At 42.1% G+C, this 11,430-nt stretch overlaps 1 long non-coding RNA gene across 1 annotated transcript; it reads right to left on the bottom strand.

The window, feature by feature from the left end:
* Positions 1-8,918: 8,918 nt before the first annotated feature.
* LOC309701235 lies at positions 8,919-10,670 on the bottom strand. Its single transcript, XR_014274924.1, has 3 exons — positions 10,358-10,670; positions 10,069-10,155; positions 8,919-9,369 (listed from the first exon to the last, which is right to left on the bottom strand). It is a non-coding gene; the product is annotated as an uncharacterized lncRNA (long non-coding RNA).
* Positions 10,671-11,430: the final 760 nt, after the last annotated feature.

Here is an 11,430-nt window from a genome sequence, read left to right as displayed (position 1 = left end):
TCATAACTTGAAATTTCAAGTTAATAAGGTTAAATTTTGAGTTATTGTCTCAAAATTTCAAGTTAACACTGCCAATCACAAAGCACCCCGAATGAGTTCATTTCTATGTTACCTGAAAATAGATGGCGCAAAGAAAGGTGCTCTTAATATCCACTAGGGGTAGCATCAGTGAGCTACCAGTGTATAGTAAACATTAAAAAAAAACTGCTCTTGTGCTGATAATAACACCATGCAGTTCAGCTAGTAACACAAGGATTTCATCATTTGTAAAATCACACTGGAAGTACTCCGCAGTTTGCTTATTCATGACCGGCAGCTGTAACATTGTTAGCTTAGCTGTAGCTTTGGTAGCTTAGCTGTAGCACTGGTAGCTAATGCCTTCCCAGACCCAGAATACCAAGAAAATTACCTTCACAGAGATTCCTGACAGGCAGAGTTGTCTCAAAATTTTTCTTATTACCTCTAAATTTTGCAAAAACAAATAAATAGCAACACATCAGTGGTGAAAACAAGCTTTAATCAGGCATTAGCATTAAAAATAGGTTCTAAAAGGCACCAACACTACAAGCAAGCTCAAATAAACAAGGTGAAGCCTAGAAGTGGGTACATTGGCTTGTGTTTGTACTCATGTGTCAGTCAGCCATGACGCCTTAAAATTGAAATGACTAATCAACACATCCTCCGGTAGGTTGTGATATAGTCATGATCTGCTGATTTGAGTTGCTTAACATTAATTTTTAATCATTTATCATGTGCCTGTGACCCAACAGAGAATCCCCAATATTATCTCATGTTCCAAAACATGGATTTTCATCAGTTCACTGATGCATTTGAAGGTTGTAGGGTTGGTGGAGGAATAAGTGGTGCTCAATTGCACATCATTTGTAAGATATGTTATTAGAAAGCTTTTCACTTCGTTAGGTTTAAGGATTACTACTTGTTACTTGGCTGCTATGTCTTTTAAAGTTTTAAAGCTGGTTGTCAAAATGACACCTCCCATATGTTTTTAACCTAAAATAAATGTGTATATCCGACATGAACTGTGTTTCCTCTTGAGATGCATTATTTAAACATTGACCCAAAAACAAACACAGTCATTTCAGTTCATGAACACAAAAACTCAGTTCATTTTCAAAAACATCTGTGAGACCAGGTGAACATAAACCAAACGTGTTGGCTGTACCAGGCTGTAAACTTGTATATTTTGGCTATTTAGTTGAGCATCTTGACCTTGAAGTCTATGGGGATCCATTCTCTCTGATACTGCAAAGACAGGACGGGTATTGCCGATACCGATAGCAGTGTGTCGTGATTTATGAGATGAACCATCATCAATTTACAAATTCTGAGCACATATTAATGAAAACTAAGTAATTTTATACAGTATAATACAATTCAGTGGGCTACATGGTGAACTTAGAGGATAGAAACAAAGTACTGATCCTATCACACTAGTATTGATCTGACACTGATACCAGCGCTGGTATCGACACTATTGATATTTGGATCGATCCGTACACCTTGAATGGGGATTGACTCAATTTTTGGAGCCAGCCTCAAGTGGCCCCTAGAAGAACTGCTGCTTTTTAGTACTTTAGCCCAACTGATGACGACTGACTTTCTTTAATGTTTGCTACAGTGTAACCTTTCTATAACTTCTGCTTCACGCTCATCTTTTTTTTTTGCTGCCTTCAGTTCAACAGTTAAAGGAGTGCTGGAGAAAATACTGTTTGGGGATATTACAGGGCTGGAACACAAGGCTAAGACGATTATTTTAGGAGGGATACACTTCATTTTGTACTTTTTTCAGTGTACAGGCAGCAAGGTGAAGTCCTAACTAAAAGAAATAACAGCCGTGGTGCAACGCGACATGCACGGATTGATTCAAAAGTGCATTTCCCCGGGCCAACCTGGGGATTGTTAATTCATGCCGATGAGCCAGAGCAGAAATAAATGTCTAATGATTAAATGGGTTGCGCTGAGGTTTCCTTGTTGATGTCAATTACATCTTTAATTAGTGCATGTGTAATGTAAATACAGTCTGTTTTGATTGCTCCTGCGCCTCCTGTCCCACAGTAAAACAGATTTTCTCCCTCATTAGGCAGTCACTCCTTCAAGTGCCTCGGTCCCCCAGGACCTGCCCCCGGACGAGGCTGTGTGTGCGCTTCTGAGTATGAATCTGTGATGGCAAAAAAATAGAAGAAGAAGAAGAAAAAGAAAGACAGAACATATGGATCCAAGGTAATGTTAAGACATTTAGAAAACTAAAGGAAATTACATGGTTGTAAAAAGTCCCAATTGTTTTTTTCTATTGACACATTTTTCATCTGCCTCAGAATACACCAAAAAGCCTGTAACCGCCAGCCTCCTTTTATGCGTCGCAGTCTACTGACCTATTCTCTTCAGTCAAACTCTGATTGCTCCTTTAGTCGCTTCCATTGTTGAGGATGCCATTATTTATGTCTCGTCATTATTCCCGGGGTCTTGTGTGAATGCCGAGGCACAAAAAAAGAAACAGGACTATTTGAATAAGCAAGGTTAAAATGTCCCTCAAACACCATGAAAAGATTTCTTTTCTAAGAACTTGCAGCATTTATGTGAACACGAGCGGACAGAGTGGTCGACCACGCCGTTTTCACAGGATCCAGATGTGCAGGTGTTTGAGTCTAAGTCTGCCTCGATGCATGACGGGCACAGTGTGGACTGTTAACAGCCTTTCAAAGCCTCCGCAAGTGGAAAGTTTGGGGGTTTTGGAGGGGGTTTTTTTTGCGTAAGTACAGCAAAGTGCAGATGCAGAAGACAGGAGAAAGAAGGACAGTGAGACAGAGCGTGAGAAGTCACATAAAAAGAGCTCTGAGAGTTCAAAGAGGGACAGAACTGCTGAGGAGAGGGAAACAGAAGGGGTAATAACAGCAAGTTCGCGAGAAAACAAGGGAGAAAAAGTGGGAGAGGTGCCATGTGTTGCACACCTGAGCCCTGAGAAAAGGAGGGAGAGATGGGGCTGGAGGGGTGGCAGAAGGATGTGGACGAGATGGAGGAGGAGGAGGAAAGCGTGTGTGTGTGGAGGGGATGATGGGAGAGAATCAGTTCCACTACACGCTCATTACCACCTATTCATCTGGAAGACATCTTTGCACAGATCCACTGCTGGCTCACTCGGCCACGCTGGCTCTCGTGTCCCTGTGTGTGTGTGTGCGTATGTGTGCGTATATGCCTATGTGTGGGTGTCTTAATGTGTGTGAACACTGTACGTATGTCTGCCTTTGTGTTTTCCCCCTAATTCTAATAAGATAAATGGCTCTATAATCACCCATATTTACATTCAACCTCTGCTCTTTGCAAGTTTCACGCACGCCGCATGACTTCCTTTCTGCTGCCCCGCTCTTACTTTGAAGGCAGTGAGCGCAATTAGTCCTCTTAAACATGAAAAACACACGAGTGCTAATGTCCTCTCAGGATAATGGAAGCTGATGTTTGACATTGTAGCACAAGGTCTCTCATCAGGCCAGTTTAGGCCTTTAAATATCACATGCAGCACTGAGTTTGCTGCTTAAGAACCACAGAAAGCCACTCATGGGTACAAATGATCAAAGACATCCTTACCGGGTTGAATGCCATAATGTGCATATGGTCATGTATGTGTAATGCATGTAGAAGTAGAAAAACACACTGAGGAACACTATCAGTCGTGGACTGGCCTCCCCAGAGCCCAGACCTCAACACTGTTGAAGCAGTGTGGGATCATGTTGACAGAGAACAGAACAAAAAGTGTTTTTGTCTTATATACCTTATTTCCACGTATGTTTGCACGTGTTTTGATAAATCTCTGCTACCTGTTTCCCGTTTTCAAAATGAGGGATGAATCCAGAGTTTTGCACAGCGCTGTAGCTGGAACTGAAAGCTCACTGAAGTGGAGTCTAAACAAGAACCAGAGGAAAAAAGTTAAAACATTTCATTTGAATCATTTTTGACTACTGGTGAACCAAATTCCTCCACTCCAAGGCCAGACCACCACGCTTGTATCTTTTTAGCGTCTCACTAACTTGTTCTGTGTGTTTTTATGGACCGCCTTCAGAAGCATAAAAAGCCCTTTGTGCTCCAGATCCCTCTTCCCTCAAAACTCTGAATAGACGGTTAACCAAAGACAAACTCAAAACCACAGACCTTATGACCAAAGTCAAACTCAATCCACTTCCCACCATCACAATTAAAGCAGGCTGTATCCAATAACCTGTTCCAGTGCATTACAAAGCATATAAAGTTTCAGAATATGATCAATCAAGCCTTTGTTACACTTGCTAAAACTGTCTTCATGCACTCTTCCTTGCCTATTAAAACTTTTTTTTTTGTGTGTGCATCACCAACCATATGCATGTGCGCATTTGTGTGTGTGCGTGTGGTGCAGCTGGCAGCCTTGCAGACAGGTGGGCAGGCAGCACTTCCCTTCCAAAGAGTCGTAGCCTCACAAATGTTCCCTCCTACCCTGTCCTTCCCTCTCGCTCCTCCTCCCCCACATCGCCTTCCTCCTCGTCTCGTTAGCTGCTGTTTTTTTAATGCGCTGTCCCAATCTGGAGGGACATATGTAGTCGCACATTTTCCCCCCTTTGCTCAGGCTCCTAAGAAATTGTCCCACATAAATACTGAAAATTAGCGAGACCAAATGGCCTTTTATGATTTCTTCTGTCACCAAAACGATTTGAAATAGCGGCTTTTATTTGCTCTCTGATGTACATCTGTTAACGGGAATAAACAAGAAAACAACAACAGATTTTTGCATGCGAGCGCATGTTAGTGTTCAAAAGAAACAAGATAAACCGAAGATAAACAGTGTGTGTGTGTGTGTGTGTGTGTGTGTGTGTGTGTGTGTGTGTGTGTGTGTGTGTGTGTGTGTGTGTGTGTGTGTGTTGTTATCAAAACTTTTACACTTCCATACAGTGTTGAAATTGTGGTATTTCTTTTTTTTTTTACAGTTATACAGTTATTCTTATTTTAATGTTTTTTTTTTTTTAAGGAAATCAAGGCAAAGGTAAGTAACATCATTGATATCCATGTCAATGCACAGTGACATTCCCAAACTGGGATGTTCCTGAATGGATTTCCTTCCTTAATAGAGCTATTGTGCTGGAACCAAAGGCTGGCCCTGCCGAGACACACACAAAGTCACCCCGCCAGCTTGAGCATTTGTCCATATGTGTGTGTGTGTGTGTGTGTGTGTGTGTGTGTGAGGTCCAGACTAATGTGCCAGAGCCCTCTGCCCCTCTCTCCATCTGCTGAAGCCCCCCAGGCTGGACCAAGGTCACTCCTCTTCTCTCCTTTTACTGTGGATATGTGCATGTATTGGTGCACATGTGTTTTAGCGTGTGTGTGTGTGTGTGTGTGTGTGTGTGTGTGTGTAGGGGCAGTGAGAGGTATGGTGGAGCTAAAGTGCATATACCATAGGAAAAAGGAAGAGGGGAGTAATAATTATATACAGTCATGGTTAAAACAAAGTACACCTGCTTTCAGTCATCAGGTTTTATATAACAGGACATAATATGAGGTAAATACAACTGCAAATGAACAACAACACATTAAATATTACTAGAGATGGCACGATACCACTTTTTTATGTGGTACCGATACCGATATCATAACTTTGGATATCTGCCGATAACGATATGAATCCGATATAGTGTGTTTTTTAATCAATAAAACTGTTTTTTTAATATCTTTCTGCATTTTGTATAAGTTCATACTCAAGTTTAAATAAACAACAACACTAAAGCTATTCTGTTATACCTGTATGTAAAAAATACACTGCACCCAAAATATTTCATAGTTCAGCAATACTGATCAATCTAATAAACTTAAACCTGCACCATCCTCCCTACTCTGGTATTTTAAAGAGTACTTAGCAGAAATATTAAGCAACCTAACTAATAGGGTTGGAAACTCCCAGCAAAAAAAAAACATAGGGAACCACCCTCCACCTCATGATGCTTAATCGACATAATCAAAGGAGCTTGCAAAGAAAAGCGTCTGGACTTCTTTAAGTTGCTTGAAGACGTTTCACCTCTCATCCGAGAAGCTTCTTCAGTTCTAAGGTCAAATGGTGGAGAGTCCCAGATATAAACCTAGTGGGAGTGACCCCCCACAGAGGGACAAAAGGACCCCCTGATGATCCTCTAATCGCGTGAGCCAAGATGTGAAACTGGGTGTGGGTCCCAATCAGCCAGAGTTTCGGGTGTGTTCATTGTGAAACCTGGCCCCACCTTATCATGCGAATTCCTGAGGTCAGATGGCCCAGGATGTGAGTGGGCGTTAAGGCGTCTGGGAAGGGAACTCAAAACTGGATTATAGATGGCAGACAGTTGGTGTCGTAAACCACCGCCTCTGTTCAAAGATGGTCGCTCACAGTGGACATAGATGGCTTCTTTCACTCCTCTTTCAAACCATCTGTCCTCTCTGTCCAAAATGTGAACATTGGCATCCTCGAAAGAGTGTCCTTTATCCTTAAGATGCAGATGGACTGCTGAGGTTGTCCTGTGGAGGTGGCTCTTCTGTGTTGTGCCATGCGCTTGTGAAGTGGCTGTTTGGTCTCTCCAATGTAGAGGTCTGGGCATTCCTCGCTGCACTGTACAGCATACACCACATTGTTAAGTTTGTGTTTTGGCGTTTTGTCTTTCGGGTGAACCAGTTTTTGTCTGAGCGTGTTGCTGGGTCTGAAATGCACCAGGGTGTCGTGCTTGGAGAAAACTCTCCTGAGTTTCTCTGATACACCGGCTACATAGGGGATGACAATGTTGTTGCGTCTGTCCTTCTTATCCTCCCTCGCTGGTGTCTGGTCTTCTTTTCTGTGCCTCTTTGCTGACTTTAAGAACGCCCATTTAAGATAGCCGCACGTTTTGAGTGCTTCCTTTACATGTGTGTGTTCCTTCTTTTTTCCTTCAGGCTTAGAGGGAACATGTTCTGCCCGGTGGTGTAGGGTCCTAATTACTCCAAGTTTGTGTTCCAAAGGGTGATGGGAGTCAAAGAGGAGGTACTGGTCCGTGTGTGTGGGCTTCCGGTAAACTTCGATGTTGAGTTTGCCGTTCTCTTCAATGTGCACAGCGCAGTCCAGGAAAGGCAAACAGTTGTCCTTTGTGTCTTCCCTGGTGAACCTGATGGCACAGCCATGTTTTTGTCTGTAAAAGCCTTCGTTGTACTTGAAATATGTAGTGGTGAGGCAGAGGTCTAACAGTGTGCAAATCTGATCGGGTGTGAAGTTGGTCCTGTCCTCCAAGGAGCTGTCTTCTTGTAGTCGTTTCTGACAGTCTCCACGGCCTCCGTGGTGGGTATGCAAGTGAAGAGAGAGACTACATCAAAGGACACCATGGTTTCATCTGGATCCAGGGTAAGTTTCTGGACCTTGTCGGTGAAGTCGGTGGAGTTCTTGATGTGGTGTGGGGTGTTCCCCACGAGAGGAGCAAGGATGGTAGCAAGGTGTTTAGCAATGTTATAAGTGGCTGAGTTTATGCTACTGACTATGGGTCTGAGTGGGACAGCTTCCTTGTGGATTTTAGGAAGTCCATAGATGCAGGGTATGGCATCCCCTGGGTAAAGACGGTGATATGTAAGGCGGTCAATAATTTTGTCCTTTTGACAACTGTTTGCCTTTCCTGGACTGCGCTGTGCACATTGAAGAGAACGGCAAACTCAACATCGAAGTTTACCGGAAGCCCACACACACGGACCAGTACCTCCTCTTTGACTCCCATCACCCTTTGGAACACAAACTTGGAGTAATTAGGACCCTACACCACCGGGCAGAACATGTTCCCTCTAGGCCTGAAGGAAAAAAGAAGGAACACACACATGTAAAGGAAGCACTCAAAACGTGCGGCTATCTTAAATGGGCGTTCTTAAAGTCAGCAAAGAGGCACAGAAAAGAAGACCAGACACCAGCGAGGGAGGATAAGAAGGACAGACGCAACAACATTGTCATCCCCTATGTAGCCGGTGTATCAGAGAAACTCAGGAGAGTTTTCTCCAAGCACGACATCCCATATGGCATTTCAGACCCAGCAACACGCTCAGACAAAAACTGGTTCACCCGAAAGACAAAACGCCAAAACACAAACTTAACAATGTGGTGTATGCTGTACAGTGCAGCGAGGAATGCTCAGACCTCTACATTGGAGAGACCAAACAGCCACTTCACAAGCGCATGGCACAACACAGAAGAGCCACCTCCACAGGACAAGACTCAGCAGTCCATCTGCATCTTAAGGATAAAGGACACTCTTTCGAGGATGCCAATGTTCACATTTTGGACAGAGAGGACAGATGGTTTGAAAGAGGAGTGAAAGAAGCCATCTATGTCCACTGTGAGCGACCATCTTTGAACAGAGGCGGGGGTTTACGACACCAACTCTCTGCCATCTATAATCCAGTTTTGAGATCCCTTCCCAGACGCCTTAACGCCCACTCACATCCTGGGCCATCTGACCTCAGGAATTCGCATGATAAGGTGGGGCCAGGTTTCACAATGAACACACCCGAAACTCTGGCTGATTGGGACCCACGCCCAGTTTCACATCTTGGCTCACGCGATTAGAGGATCATCAGGGGGTCCTTTTGTCCCTCTGTGGGGGGTTACTCCCACTAGGTTTATATCTGGGACTCTCCACCAGAGGCGGAGCCAGACATTTGAAACACCCGGGGCTTAGCCCAAAAGGATAGTATGCATGTGGGATTTTTTTTTCCCTTGGGGGGGGGGGGGGGGGGGGGTAGAAATGACTGAAAGATTAATTGGCTCTGTTTTGAGTTTTGTTCAAAAAAGAATGACTTCATATAGGGAAAAATATATATCACATGTGCAGAACACCTTAAACTAGTTTTTTAATTAAGCAGCAAGGCAGAACAAAATCAGGGCTGTATCAAGACACGAGGTATAAACCCCAATTCAACCAGACCAAGAACTGATCCAGAATTAAAACAGGACTACAACAGTTCAAAATCAGGACTACTTGGGACTTAACCAAGACAGAACCAGAATCAGAACTAGATGATAGTAGCACTAAAAATCATCATAGACCTGCACTACATTTATTTTTTAATTTTACCAAAGTACAATATTTAGATTGAGAAAGGTTTATATAATTATTTAGCCTTGTTGTGCAAACAAGCCTGCATAACTTAATAAATATAGAATTTGAAAAATAACAAACCTAAAAAGAAACACTAGGTATGAGATACATGAGTACCTATGATACGGTGATACTTTTGGTAAACAACCATTTGACTAACATGTGTGTCTCACCTGCTCTTGTTCATCTCTGTTCTGTCCTCATTCTCCATCTCCCTCTCTGTTCCTCTCTCTCCCTCTCTGTTCCTCTCTCCCTCTTTGTGCTGACAATCATCAAATATACAGATATTTACAAACTCTTCAGATAAAAACACAAACACTTTTTAATTGTAACATCAAATCAGACTAAATGTTTATTTTTTTAGATTGATAAATATAAAAAACATATTTGTTAACTTTAAGAGTAAAGAGAGAAATCGTCTGTATTTCTTAATTGCAAATGGCACCAAATTGTATTCAAAATTGAGCCACACTTATGGAGCTCCACAGTTCTTTTCCTGGTGTTTTGGTTGACATCTCTTGATTTTCCCATGTCACAGAAACAGGCTCTGTGTTTTGCCTTATATGCATCCACAGCTGTGCCACCTGTTTACTCACATGGACTCTACTAACCTATCAGAAGCTTCTTCAGCTCAGAATGGAATCGTCTGGAGTTTTCTTATTAATTAACAATAAACTTAGTGTACATGTACTCCTAAATTTGATGAAAGTGATAAAAAACAGAAAGCTCTGTCTCTCTTTATTGTGACATTTAACTAATTCAAAAGATATTTCAATATTTATCTAAAACAAAAGTTTACTCTAAATTGATGTTGTGCAGTAAAAATGTTTTATGTTTTCTCCCTAAAGTGTAAATATCTGGTTACAAATGTGAATATCCTGCTGTGTACTGAAATTCCTCTTGTTTTGCATACAAATATACTGAACAACATACAAAGCATAATATATAAAATAACATTTACCTGAGTTTTTCTTTGAAAGAACCCTCTAATGTCCATTCTTATATTTCAGTACATAACTGAAACCGATTTAGTCGGGGAGGGTAAGAACTGAAAATATGAAATAAACACACGTAAGCTAAGACTCTCTAAAAAAAAATAGCATTTGTTCGGCTTTTCATTTCGCCATTTGTTGATTCACTTGAAGAGCAAGTAACGTAATATTGGTCAAGTGATCAGTTTGATATCAATCTTTCGTGATGCACCGTCATATTTACATTATTTGTACGGTACGAATGATTTGCTTTGGTACCTGGTCAAACTTAAGCTCTCCTTAGTATGGCTGGCTCCGTCTCTCCAACAGCGCACTGACGGGCAGCAGCTGCCCCGCCCCCTCGCTCAGTCGCTTAGTGCCTGAGCTTGGATCATACCAATATCAGGGGGGGATTCACGCACAGTCGTAAATTCCCACAGTGTGCACTATGTGCTTCGAATATTGTGTGTACTTTTTGTTTTATACAGTTGTCAGCCAGGCATCTAACTATGAAAAAATTGCACTCCAAAATACCCCGGGCTTCTGACAAAACAACCCGGGCTTAAGCCCAGTAAGCCACCCCCACGCTCCGCCCCTGCTCTCCACCATTTGACCTTAGAACTGAAGAAGCTTCTCGGATGAGAGGTGAAACGTCTTCAAGCAAGTTAAAGAAGTCCAGACGCTTTTCTTTGCAAGCTCCTTTGACTACGATGACCTGGATGACTGAGAACCTTCACAGACTTAATCGACATAATCAACTTTAATTTGATGCAGGTTGGAAAAAAATTGCACAGAATTAAATTATTTTTCAAGAATAATTAAATAGATTCAACATCGTTCTTCAACAGAACTGCAGACTGCACAGGTGGTACCTTCCCAATGGAAAAAGTACTATAGCTTACTAGGGTATATTAGACTTAATAGTTACTATATACAGTAATGGACTTCTATACATTTTACATCAGATTAAAACTTTGGATGTAAGATTCAGATAATTATTTATTAAAAGCTAGACATTTTAAATGAGAATAAGAAAGAAAAGTATGTCTTTGTGCCCCCTTTTCCCTGTTCATGCCCTATCGGCCCCCCTGGCTAAACTTTGCTAGATCCGCCCCTGCACAGTTACCAGCCGTCAGCTAAGTAGAAAAAGATCCTGGTGTAGAAAGTAATATTAAATAAATTCTAACAACAGCTTATCAAGCTTAAATGTGCTGCTGTTGTTCAGCCGCTGGTTTCCTCTTTCTGGTGCAAAGTGGGCCAAAAACAAACAAGAGAGACGGACTTGCGACAGAAAAGCTGATCAGCTGATCATTGATCAGTTTCATGATTGTAGTAGCAGCAGGAGAGAGAGA

This window comes from Aulonocara stuartgranti, assembly GCF_965226115.1.
Source record: "Aulonocara stuartgranti genome assembly, chromosome: 23".
Taxonomy (NCBI): Eukaryota; Metazoa; Chordata; class Actinopteri; order Cichliformes; family Cichlidae; genus Aulonocara; species Aulonocara stuartgranti.
This window is presented reverse-complemented; position numbering and strand designations above follow the sequence as displayed.